The 12,346-nt window shown below is 35.5% G+C and overlaps 1 protein-coding gene and 1 long non-coding RNA gene across 2 annotated transcripts in view; one reads left to right on the plus strand and one right to left on the minus strand.

The window, feature by feature from the left end:
• The window catches only part of LOC145822493 (uncharacterized), a 180,647-nt gene that overhangs the window by 124,705 nt on the left and 43,596 nt on the right, over positions 1-12,346 (plus strand). The gene's annotated exons all lie outside the window — the stretch shown is intronic.
• LOC145822495 (uncharacterized) lies at positions 11,187-12,339 on the minus strand. The gene is made up of 2 exons (XR_014363820.1): positions 12,201-12,339; positions 11,187-11,681 (listed from the first exon to the last, which is right to left on the minus strand). It is a non-coding gene; the product is annotated as an uncharacterized LOC145822495 (long non-coding RNA).

Below are 12,346 nucleotides of genomic sequence, written 5' to 3' on the forward strand. Positions count from 1 at the left end.
CCTACTGCTTTGTCTGTGGCTCCAGGTAACTCTTCTTGGTATTTTGACTTTGCCTATTGTAATCATATGACTTCCAGCTCTACTATATTCTCTTTCATCTCTCCCTCTACTCATCTTCTCTCCATTCATACTGCTGATGATTCTCTCATGTCTGTCAGTCATGTTGGGACTGTTTCCAGATCTCAGTTATCTTTACCTCAAGTTTATCATATCCCTGCTCTCACCTTAAATCTTATCTCTATTAGTCAATTATGTGAGCTTGGTCTAATCGTCACATTTTCTACTAATGGTTGTTTGGTGCAGGACCCTCAGACAGAACAGACTATTGGGATCAACCATAAGCATGGACGTCTCTATGAACTCATTCAACTTCATGTTCCGGACTCCCCACAGATTGCTGCTCCTGCATCTACTTCCTCTTTATCTCATTTTCGTCTTTGGTATTGTCACTTAGGACATCTTTCTATTAGTCGCTTAAAGTCTTTGGTTTCTAGTGGTCAATTGGGTCATGTACTTCAAGATACTTTCGATTGTATACCCTGTCAACTCGCAAAACAACTTGTTTTATCATTCAATAAAAGTCCTTCTGTTTCCCGTGCTCCTTTTGATCTCATACATTCCGATATTTGAGGCCCATCCCCTACTACTACTATGAGGGGATCTCGTTATTTTGTTGTTTTTATTGATGATTATTCACGGTTTACTTGGCTTTTGCTCATGAAAACTGGGTCTGAACTTAAACATCTTTATTATAGCCAAAATGGTCCACACCCAATTTTCAAAAACCATTAAACTTTTTCGCTCTAACAATGCTATGGAATATCAGAATACCGATTTCCTTTCCTTTCTCAGAGTCATGGTACTCAGCCTCATCGTTCTTGTGCTGGCACGTCCCAACAAAATGGGCGTGCTGAACAGAAACATAGGCATATTCTTGACACTACTCGCGCTCTCCTTCTCTCGTCTTCCAGCCCTGAAAACTTTTAGGGAGAGGCTGCCTTACTGCTGTGTACACTATCAATTGTGTTCCTTCCCCTTTCATGCATAATCAAACTCCCTTTAAACGTCTACATGGCACTCCCCCTCCATACACCAATCTTCGGGTTTTTGGCTCTGCCTGCTTTGTTCTACTTCAATCCCATGAACACACCAAACTTGAACCTCGTTCTCGTCTTTGCTGCTTTCTTGGATATGGGATTAAACATAAAAGCTTTCACTATTGGGATCCTCTCTTTAAGTGTCTTCGTATCTCCCGGCATGTAGTTTTCTGGGAGCACAAAATGTTTTCCTCTCTCTCCTCCTTTCACTTACCTGCACTCTCCACTCCGGTCATCTATACTAATCCTTCCCTAGATCTCTTCTCAAATAACTTTGATACAGGTTCCTCCTTCATCGAGACACCCTTGTTGATCCCTGATCCCGGCCAGACTGTTCTCCTTGATGGTCCACCTCTCCTTGCACCTTTTAGTCCGTCTCCTCCTTCTTTGCCAGCTCTTCCCCCTACCGATTTTCTCACTGGTCAGCCGCACCGGGTAACTCAACCAGCTATTCATCTTTGTGATTATATTGTTGGGTCTGCTACACTTCTACTTATGAACCTATCTCCCATCGTGAGACTTGTACTAAGCCTTTTTGGCAGCAAGCTATGACTGATGAACTTCAGGCTTTGGACAAAATTCATACTTGGGATGTTGTTGATCTTCCTTCTGGCAAGACTGCAATTGGCTGCAAATGGGTCTACAAAATCAAGACTCATTCTGATGGCTCTATTAAGCACTACAAAGCTCGTCTTGTTGCCAAAGGTTTCAACCAGGAATATGGCATTGATTATGAGGAGACTTTCTCCCTTATTGCTCGACTTACCTCTGTTCACAATTTGCTTGCTGTTACTGCTGCTCGCCACTGGAACCTCTTTCAGATGGATGTCAAGAGTGCCTTCCTTAATGGTAATCATCTTGAGGAGGTCTACATACAACCTCCACCTGGGTCTACTTATCCCATTCATAAGGTTTGCAAACTGCAGCGTGCCCTTTATGGTCTCAAGCAGGCACCCCGCGCTTGGTTTACTAAGTTCAGTTCTACCATTCATGACTTTAGGTTCACCTCTAGCTCCTATGACTATGCTTTATTTATATAGACTACTCTTCATGGTACCACTCTTCTCCTTCTTTATGTGGATGATATGATTATCACTGGTAATGATGCAGCTGGTATTCTTCACCTCAAACGTTTTCTCCACCGTCAGTTTGAGATGAAGGACCTTGGTACTCTTAACTACTTCTCAGGCCTTGAAGTCTTCTATGATTCTACCGGTTCCTATTTGTCCCATGCCAAATATGCATCCGATATTCTGGCCCGTGCTGGTCTTACTGATTGCAAAACTACCTCTACTCCAGTTGATCCTCAGATTCGTCTCACTCCTCTCGATAGAGATCTCCTCTCTAATGCTACTCTTTATCGCCAGCTAGTCGGTAGTCTTGTCTATCTCACTGTGACTCATCTTGACATTGCCTATGTTGTTCACATTGTTAGTCACTACATGTCAGCTCCTCCCACTTCCCACTATACTGTTCTACTCCGCATCCTTCGCTACCTCAAAGGCACTCTGTTCCATGGCCTTCACTACTCTGGTTCCTCTTCTCTTGAACTGTGTGCCTTTTTTGATGTTGATTGGGCTGGGGATCCTACAGATCGACGCTCCACCACGAGTTTCTATTTCTTCTTAGGGGATTCTCTTCTTACTTAGCGCAGCAAGAAACAATCCCTCACTGCCCGCTCTAGTACCGAAGCTAAATACCGAGCTCTTGCTGATACTACTCAGGAACTTCTCTAGCTTCGCTGGCTTCTTGTTGATATGGGTGTTTCTTCTTCTGGCGCTACCCCTCTCTATTGTGACAATCAGAGTGCCATTTAGATTGCTCACAATGATGTTTTTCATGATCGCACCAAGAATATTGAGATTGATTGTCATTTCATTCGACAGCATGTTACATGTGGTACTGTTCTTCTTCTCTCTATTGCTTCTGCCGATCAACCTGTTGATGTTTTCACCAAGGCTCATCCTCCTGGGCGCTTCAATGATCTCGTTTCCAAACTTACCTTGGTGGATGCCTACCCTCCTTGAGTTTGCGAGGGGATGTTAGTATATATTATATACATTAGCTGTAAGCTGTAAAGGATGTAAAGACACAACACTTTCATTATTATGTATACATAGTGTATAGCTTTAATTATGTTGTCTATTTCTTCTTTCGGTTCTCCTCTTTATAAATGAGAATCATCACTTGTAAACAATATATTGAATATAACAAACACACTTCATTCAGTCTCTCTCTCCCTCTCTCTACCAAACTTACTGAATTGTTGTTTGAATCTTAGTTGCAGGAATCGTCCTAACAGGTGACGAATCTTCGTAAGAAATGCGATTCCGCGCTTCTTAGAAAGAAACGTGTAGGAATCGTGTTTCCGTAGAGAGAGAAACGCGATCCTGGCCAAGATGGGATCGTTTGGTGAAGAAGAACAAAAACCCTAGGAGAGAGAGACAGATGAGAGAGAGTGTGAAGGAAGAGAGTGAGAAGACAAACCTTCGATCGTCTTCGTCGTTGAACATCCAGTTGAGAAGAATGAACATCCAGTCTTCGTCGTCGAACTTCGTCGTCGTCGTCGAACTCCAGTCATCGATCGTCTTCTCTCTCTCTCTCTCTCTCTCTCTCTCTCTCTCTCTTGCTCGCATCTGTCTCGCCTATCTCTCCCTCTCGCTCTGTCTCTCTCTCTTTGCTGAACAGAGCCAGCTTTCTTCTTATCTCTTATATTATATATAAGATAATATATATAAAATCATATTAATATTAATAATATTAATAAAATTATATATAAGATAATATATATAAAATCATATTCATATTAATATTAATAATATATATAAAATCATATTAATATTAATAATATTAATAAAATCATATTATTTTGTAAGTATATATAACATAATATATACTTACTTATACATATTAATAAAAAAAAATAAATGTATATAAAATAAAATAAAATGACAATTTATCAAAAACACATTATTTGAAAAAGAAAATAAATAAATAAAATAATTAATGTGTATTAAAATAAAAGTATTTATAAAAAAACTTCTAATGTGTATTAAAATATATATATATATATATATATATTACCGCTTCCCGAGGCGCTCCCAACCTAAGAAACTTCTATCGGCCCACGCTTCCTCGCTCCCGCCCCGCTCCCGCTTCGTGCAACTAAGGTTTGAATCAATATTCATTGTAGCTTCAAAATAATAATAACAATTTAAGTTTCACAGTTTTCCTAAAATCCTTCTTCCATTTACAGGTTTATTTTTACACTTCTATTTCAGACTGAAAATTACCACTATACCAACAGAAAATTATCATAATCAGCATTCTTGGAACAAGAAGTTCAGCATAGTTAGCCCTATAGCAATAGATGACACAGGGAATTGAACCAGTTGAAGTGCCGAAACACAGATAAACAATTAGGTCAGATGAACAATCAATACATATATGTATCAATTTGCAATCTAATCAAACAATCTTTATTTCCCCAATCACATCACATAACATGCCAATTGAATGAGAGAAAATGTTTTGAAAAAAAAAAGAAGAAGAAAAACCCTAAAAACAATTCAGTATGAGATTACGAAACTCTTGGAATACTAATAAACTGACCTGAAAGCTGATGAAGATAGAACAAGTGAAGCCCACCACCACCACCACCACCAAAGCCAATCCAGAGAGATTTGATTTGAGAGACTGTGATTATGGCGGAAAATTAAAAAATAAATATACGATGACTAGCTAGCGAAGCCTTGAGTTTGAAGGAGCTAATTACCTTTTCGGTGGACACAAGCAAATCTAACTAATACGGCACACACAGCAGTAGCAGCACCCTTGCGGCACACACAGTAGCGGACGTAGCCTGGTCGGCGACACACAGGTCAGCTCCTCTCTCTCTACTCTCTGTTACCCAGTCAATGCTCCTCTCCTCTCACTATTTAGCTAGGTTAGTCGGTCGCCCATTTCTCTATTCTCTGTTCTTTTCTGTTTTTCTTTTTTTTTTTATTTGCAATGAAAGGTGTGACTGAACAGAGATGGGGGTGCACAAGGAATCTGAGGTGGACAAAGAAATTGGGCCATTCGAGCCTCAATATATCCGAGCTACTAAGCAGGACTGATTTTTTTATGACCTGTGTTCAGACGTACCTTAACTAATCTTAGGATCTACGCAAAGCGCTCCTTCTACATAAATTAAGCAAATCTCGAGACATCAATATTATGAAAAGGCTTTATATATAATAGTACAAATAATACATACATAAAGGCAATTGAGTAATTTCGACAAAAACAAAAATTTGATCGAGAGATTGATGATGATTTGGATTGCATGAGTTGGGAAGTGAAGATGATGATAATATGATGCATTGCATGAATTGGGATGAGAAGATAATGTCGATGATAATGATGACATTATGAGGTAAAAGGATAATTGAGGTCTCGTTTTGGAACAGGCTAATTTAGTAATTTTTTGGCTATTTGGTTAAAAAGGTAGGTAAAAAAAACTTGTATGTTTGGGATGACTTTTTTGCTAATTACGAAAAGATGTGCAAAAAGTAGAGAGAAAAGAGAATCTTTGACTTTTTGGTATGGGTTGTTGGCTTTTTGGCTAATTTAGTAACTTTTTGACTAATTGACTAAAATAGCCTCTTGCCAAACGAGGCCTGAGTACTTTTTGCAATGCCAAAAGTTTCGTCAAAGCAGTATTCACTCTTTATATACAGGAATGGAAATTATAAAAATATTTTTCTTATCAAAAAAGTTTTAAAATTTTATTTATTTTTGTTCCTAATGACTTTTTTTTAATTGAATTTTTTTAAAAAAAAATTTCTAGTTGAAACGAAGCTTAAAAGTAAAAAATTTCACACCAAAAAAAAAAATCATATTATAAGTTTGAACCAAAGAGAAATTTTAAACTTTTAATAACAAAATAAAAAATAAAACCAAATTGATATTTTAAACTTTAAATAACAAAATAAAAAATAAAAACAAAATGCGAAAGAGTCGTGGAAAGGATTTCATATGGTCGGTCGATTTATATCTTGTTTTCCCTTTCGATAAAAATTATTGTCTGTTCTCTGCTAATGAGAACGATGTAATTATTGTTTTTTCCCACTTTCGACATTGTTTCAAGTTTCTCTCAAGTTACTTTTGAAGTTAATTTTTGTTTAAAATTAAACAAATAATACCATAATAACTGTCATATAACTAAAAAATATATTATTATATTACAATTTAAGTTTATATTAGAGATATTAGTTATATAATAAAATATTTTTATATCACGTGACTGTTAATGTGTCATTTTCTGTCTAATTTTTAATAAAAATTAAGTTTCTAAGAAAATTGGGAAAAACTTAAAACATAGAAAGTCAAAGTGAGAAAAAATAAACTTTAAAATCGAAAATGAGAAAATGACTAAATATAAAAGGACAAAGTGTAATTTATCAAAAAAAAAGAATAATTGACGAGTGCTGCTATTAGCACCCCATCAATTATTTTGAATCCCTCATTTTTTATTTTTTTATTTTTATTTTATTGTAATAATAACCTAAAATGAAATTACTAAAAATGATATTAATTAATTTGGATAAATTACAAATACACCCCCTAAGGTTTGTTTAAAATATAAATTATCCCTTGTGGTTTGAAAAATTACAAATACCCCCTTATTAGAATTTTTTATTTAACAGAATTAACTAAAAAAATAAAATTCATAATTGTTCTCCTATACAATAATAAAATTACCTAAATCATTAATTGAAATATATTTTTAACATCATTAAAAATTGTTAATTGACTTATTGATTTATTAATAAAAAAAGGCAATTTGTTATGAAATTAGAAACCTCAGGAGATGGAATGTAATTTTCAAAATCATAGGGGGCTATTCGTATTTTAATCAAACCTCAGGGGTGTATTTGTAATTTACCCTAATAATTTTGGGATACCCCATCTCACAATTAAGCCTATATACCCATTACATCATGAATTAGAATTTATGAGAGCACCCACTTCCATCATACTCATCCATCTTCTCCAAATCTCACCTTCAAAACCTACTCACCCTCAAAACCTTGAAAATCTTTAGGCACTAACGGTGGCAACCATTTGATTATCTACACTTCTTCGGCAATGACAACAAGTAAATTTTTTTTCGAGAAATACAACTCCATGAGACGAGAGGAGTACAACAATAAAAGCTTAGAGAAGATTTATAATTTTGATGGTGTTCTTAGCTCAGAGAAAATTGGCATTGTAGAGGTAAGTTTACTAAAAAATGGCAAAAATAATAAAAATTATTCGTTATTTTTTCAGGATTGAACTCACGAATATATGATCAAAATTCGAGAACACAAGCCCGAACATTATTTTTTTTGTTCGGGAACAGGTAACTGAACATTATTAATGAACTTTTTTCAAACTTTAAAATTACAAAACCCAGGTAAGATAAGGAAAAAGAATTGAAACTGTTAAATAATTCAAAGAAACCCACCTGAGATATCACAAATCCAAACTCGTGGATCCCATAGCCCACAAAAGGAAAATTTTGAATTAACAACAAAAAAAATCCTATATTTATTTTCTCAAGTCATGAACAACTATGTAGAAATTAAGTAGTAATCATGTTCATGGGTTTTGTTAGGGCTTTTGGGAGAGAGGCTTTTTAAGGTGTGAAAGTGTGCATTCAATTAAATGAGTAGAATGTTTTTCATAAGGATAATTTTAGTATTATTTGGAGGAAAAATTTTTTTTAAAGGTTTTAAAATTTATAAGTAAAAATTCAAAGAAATAGGAGATCTAAAATAATTGACGGGGGTTTTGAACTCTAATTGGCATTTGTATCACTTGAGGATCATGAAAATAAAGGAAATAGCTTTTAACCTTGTACCAAGGAAATTCTTTTTTCTTCAAACATGAAAATAGTGGAGTGTAGCTTTTAACGATTATTCAGCCTACTTTACAGCACTAGATAATTTTATTTTATAATAATTAGTTTTACCCTAATTCTCGTCACATATTTAATGGCAATCTTGTCACACCCCAAATCCGGGCATGACCGGCCGTGGCCCACAGGGACTTAGCCCAAGGCACACGTAAGCCTAAACACGAATCCAATCACATTGACCAACTGAACAATAGTCCAATAATAAATAACCAAAACTCAATCTAGACATGTCACAATTATAAACGGCAAAATCAACCGTAATCAAAAACCATCCAAACTTATGGGATATAAACAACCCACATATCAAAAATAATCCTAAATGAACTTCGATAAGAATAAATATAAATATGCACAAACTTGACATAACACTCTAAACTAAAGGAATGCCCTAGAGGTCCATGCAATTGAGTCCCCGCTATGCCATGAGTCCACTCTAAGTCCTTCTAATACCTGGAAGTGATAAAAACTAAGTCAGCTGATAGCTCAGTGAGTAGCAACATGGATAGTAAATACAGTTTTGAAAACAGGGTTCAATTCCAAAATAAGATATATATCACAGAAACTAGATTGGCATACAGTTTGGTAAATACAATCTGTTTTAAAAAGAAAGTTCCACAAATCAACACTTAAAATACTCATGTCTCGCAAGAACATGATAAACGACATTTTCCACTTAAAACAGATTATAACATGAACACCAATAATTTTCTGGGTACCAAAAAAAACAAATAATCTGCCACACATTTCTCAGGCTATAAGCCCCGTTGGATCCAATACCGAACTAAGAGTCATCCTCAGGGTGGCACCTGGGCCTTTTCTCAAAGACGATCCGATTGAAGGTCACCTAGTTGTTTTTAAAGGTCTGTTCCTTACAATCGTTGAGCACTAGAGTCATCACGGCCCAACCCGGATCTGTTCCCTAGTGGCCAGAGTCACCACACATAGTGGAATAATTTCCCTGGACTAAATACACACATGGTCCCAATAATCAATACACATCAGTTTCGCAAAACATGGTGGTTCATCATTATAAACATGAGACCAAAACAAATAGTTTACAGTATGCCAAGTTCACACATGTTTCAGAAATAATTTGATTCAATTGATAATATAATAATTTATCAAAACAGTTTAATCATAAAAAAAACAATTTAATTTTTCAACAGTTTAGGGTAGGGGGACATTTATAAAAATATGTAGCATGAAACTACTCACCTGGAAATGAAATAATATAATCCTCGAATAGAGTATGAAAGTCCAACTAGTGCCCTGAACCAATATGAAAACTACACGTCACTACTAATTTAAAAATACTAAAGAATACGGACTAAGTAACCCCAAACTAAAGCGCACTAACACGGCTCAACCCAACTCACCGTTACTCTTAAATATTACCTAAGTTTATGTTCTTCAAGGTCTAAAATCACCCAAGACATAGGTTCCGATCGAAACTTAATTAATTGTGACTTTAAGATAAAACAGAATTTCAAACAAGCCTTCCCAACCTATTCGCTAACTTTGGAAATTACCAAATCCACTCCACGCTATTCGAAAAATTCCAATAACCTCCAGATATGATCTAATATATCCTAAGTTTCAAACCCAACTAGTTTCACTTGATTTGCTTATCAAAATAATTATCTACAATTTATTATATCCAAACAGGTTGTTTTCTGCAGCACTTTAAAGAAATTGACGGTTCTCTTAATATACACGAGCAATCAATGCAAGGCCAAAAACGTATGAAACTAGACTCGTAACCGGTTCTAATGACACTAATTTGATAATTTTTGGATTTATACCCAAAGAGAACAACACTCCCAAATTTAATGTTTTGGACTGGTTTCCTGGACAGATTTGAATTCCTCAATTTATATGGATTTCGATTCCCAAAAATTATGAAAAAAATCAGATATACAATTCAATATGTAATTAATCTACTGTAAAAATTTCAGATTAAAATTCATCTGTTTGATATGGTTTCTTGATTTTTAAAGTTCGTGATTATGCGCAGAATTTTTAACTAAGAATAATACCCAATCTTTTTACATGAATTTAACTCCTCAAATTTCTTAACAGTATATATATATATACAAAATATATAAACTTACAACCTCCATGAATGAATAAAATAATAATAGAATAAGGATGAAGAACAAAGAAAGAAGAGAAGAAAACCTAGGAGGCCACACAGCACAACACACCCAAAGCTCTCCTTCTTGGCTACAACAATAATCTTGATGATTGAAAAACCCCTCTCTTTCCTTCAGAAACCCACGGCTGCTAGGGCTGCTAGTGTTGTGGAAAACAATTATAACAAGAGTTAGGGTTTGTGTTTATTTTATTTTATACTAGTGGTGGGCACACTTAGGTCAAATAGATAGATAAATATACAAAATACATATATGAGTTACATGCAACTCAAATGGTAAGAGCCTAACTTATTAATTTTATGGTCTAGAGTTCACGTCACACCCTCTTCTCTAATTTTTTTTTTTTAACATAAATCTTGCTTCTAAATCAATGACTTTCACCGTAAATTTATTTTAGGTTTAAAAATTAATTAAAGGATCCCCCAATAATATTTAATTTGCACCTTAGAATTCACCACCAAAATATTTGAGATTGTAATATTATTATTTAATTATTTACTTAATTTTTATATTCGGGTTCTCACAAGTCCACAATCTATGAAGGTAATGGAAACCCTATAACCGAACAGTCTTCCTCTCAATGTGGTTTGAGGAACACAATTTCACAGTTTGAGTACTACAGGGCTCCTTGCTTGGTGATACTCTAAACTTCCTGTCACGACATGCCTGAAGCACCATTAGGGCCGAGCTAAGTGTCGTGTTTGGTGTAATTTATAGAGGTTGCTTATAGTTTTTAAACTTTGGAAGTTTGTGCTAGTGGTTGGTGCGACTTTTGTTTGTAACATATTAAAAAAAAAAAAAACTTAAATAAGTCCAAAAAAAATTGATTGTATAAAATAAAAACTGATGAATGAGTGCTTTGAACTCTTACGTTCTGATTATCAACTTTCAGATTGAGAAATGTTACGCTAAACATGCCCTTTAACTTGTAAATCATCTTCTCTAGAATGCAGGAAAGCCCTTGAGAAATAGCAAATGGCACGAGTAACATGCAAATAATGTCACCATTCACATTCAGTGGGATATGCCTAAACACGTGCTTCATACACCCTCTCTGTGTATAGCACTCACTTTATTCTGTTCAAATTACATGTGAAAAACCTATATATGCAACAACATTATAAGCATCAACAAAATATCAATCTTCCTTAATCTTGCTAGCAAAGCCACCCTGAATGGTTATATGTCACCTATGTGGGCTTCTGTATAATAACCCGAGGCTCTTGACTTGAAATTGCAGGAACAGAAAAGGACTACACAAAAGATGGAAGCTGAGCCACCAAATAACCTGTTTATTTCTTGATGCACTTTTGATGGAAAAAGTGCAGTTCTTGCACATTACATATCTGACAAGAATTTAGGAGTGAGGGTCAGCCATCAAGCCATCCCGAGCCAGGCACTCCAGTTGATGCACTGCAAAACTGCAGCCATTGGTGCCTACCTGGAGTTCCATACACATGGAATGAACTTCTGTATGCTCACCTACTGTCAAAGGGATTCATAACCAGATTAATGTTCCATTTGTTTTGGCTGAAAAACATTTTTCAATGAAAAAGATTCTACAGATAACTTTTTTCAGAAAATATTTTCCGGAGAAAATACTTGCCTATGTTTGTGTCCTTGAAACTAACGTTCTAATGGTTGTATTAGTGGTGGCGGTGGTGGAGGTGGAGATGGAGGTTGTGATGGCAGTGGTGGTGGAGGTGGCGTTGTGGTGGCGGTGCTGTAGTGGGATGGAGGAGATGGTCGTGACAATGGCATTGGGTGGTGGTGGTGGGATGGAAGTGGTGATGGTGGCTATGGTAGTGTCATAATATTAGTAAAACTTTAGTTCGGAAAATATTTTCTATCTCTTAAAAGTAAAAAACACTTTCCACTCAAATAAGCTTGTTTTCTGTTGACCATTAAAACATTTTTCATTGACTTTCATTTTCCATTACATCAAATGCTGGAAAATATTTTCCGTCCAAACAAACAGTATGTAAAATGAAAACCAGTGGTTACCTTGCATTAAAGAACTTATTTGAAGATTTGGAGGGTTGAACGTAGTTGAGACACTTCTATTCAGGGTAATTCCTCGGCACTTTCATCGGGGTTCATCTCTGTCATTTCCAATTCTTTCATTTTCTCAAGCTGCCTTAGGAGATATA

This window comes from Camellia sinensis, chromosome 3 (genome assembly GCF_055761805.1).
Source record: "Camellia sinensis isolate YWXY chromosome 3, ASM5576180v1, whole genome shotgun sequence".
Classification (NCBI taxonomy): Eukaryota; Viridiplantae; Streptophyta; class Magnoliopsida; order Ericales; family Theaceae; genus Camellia; species Camellia sinensis.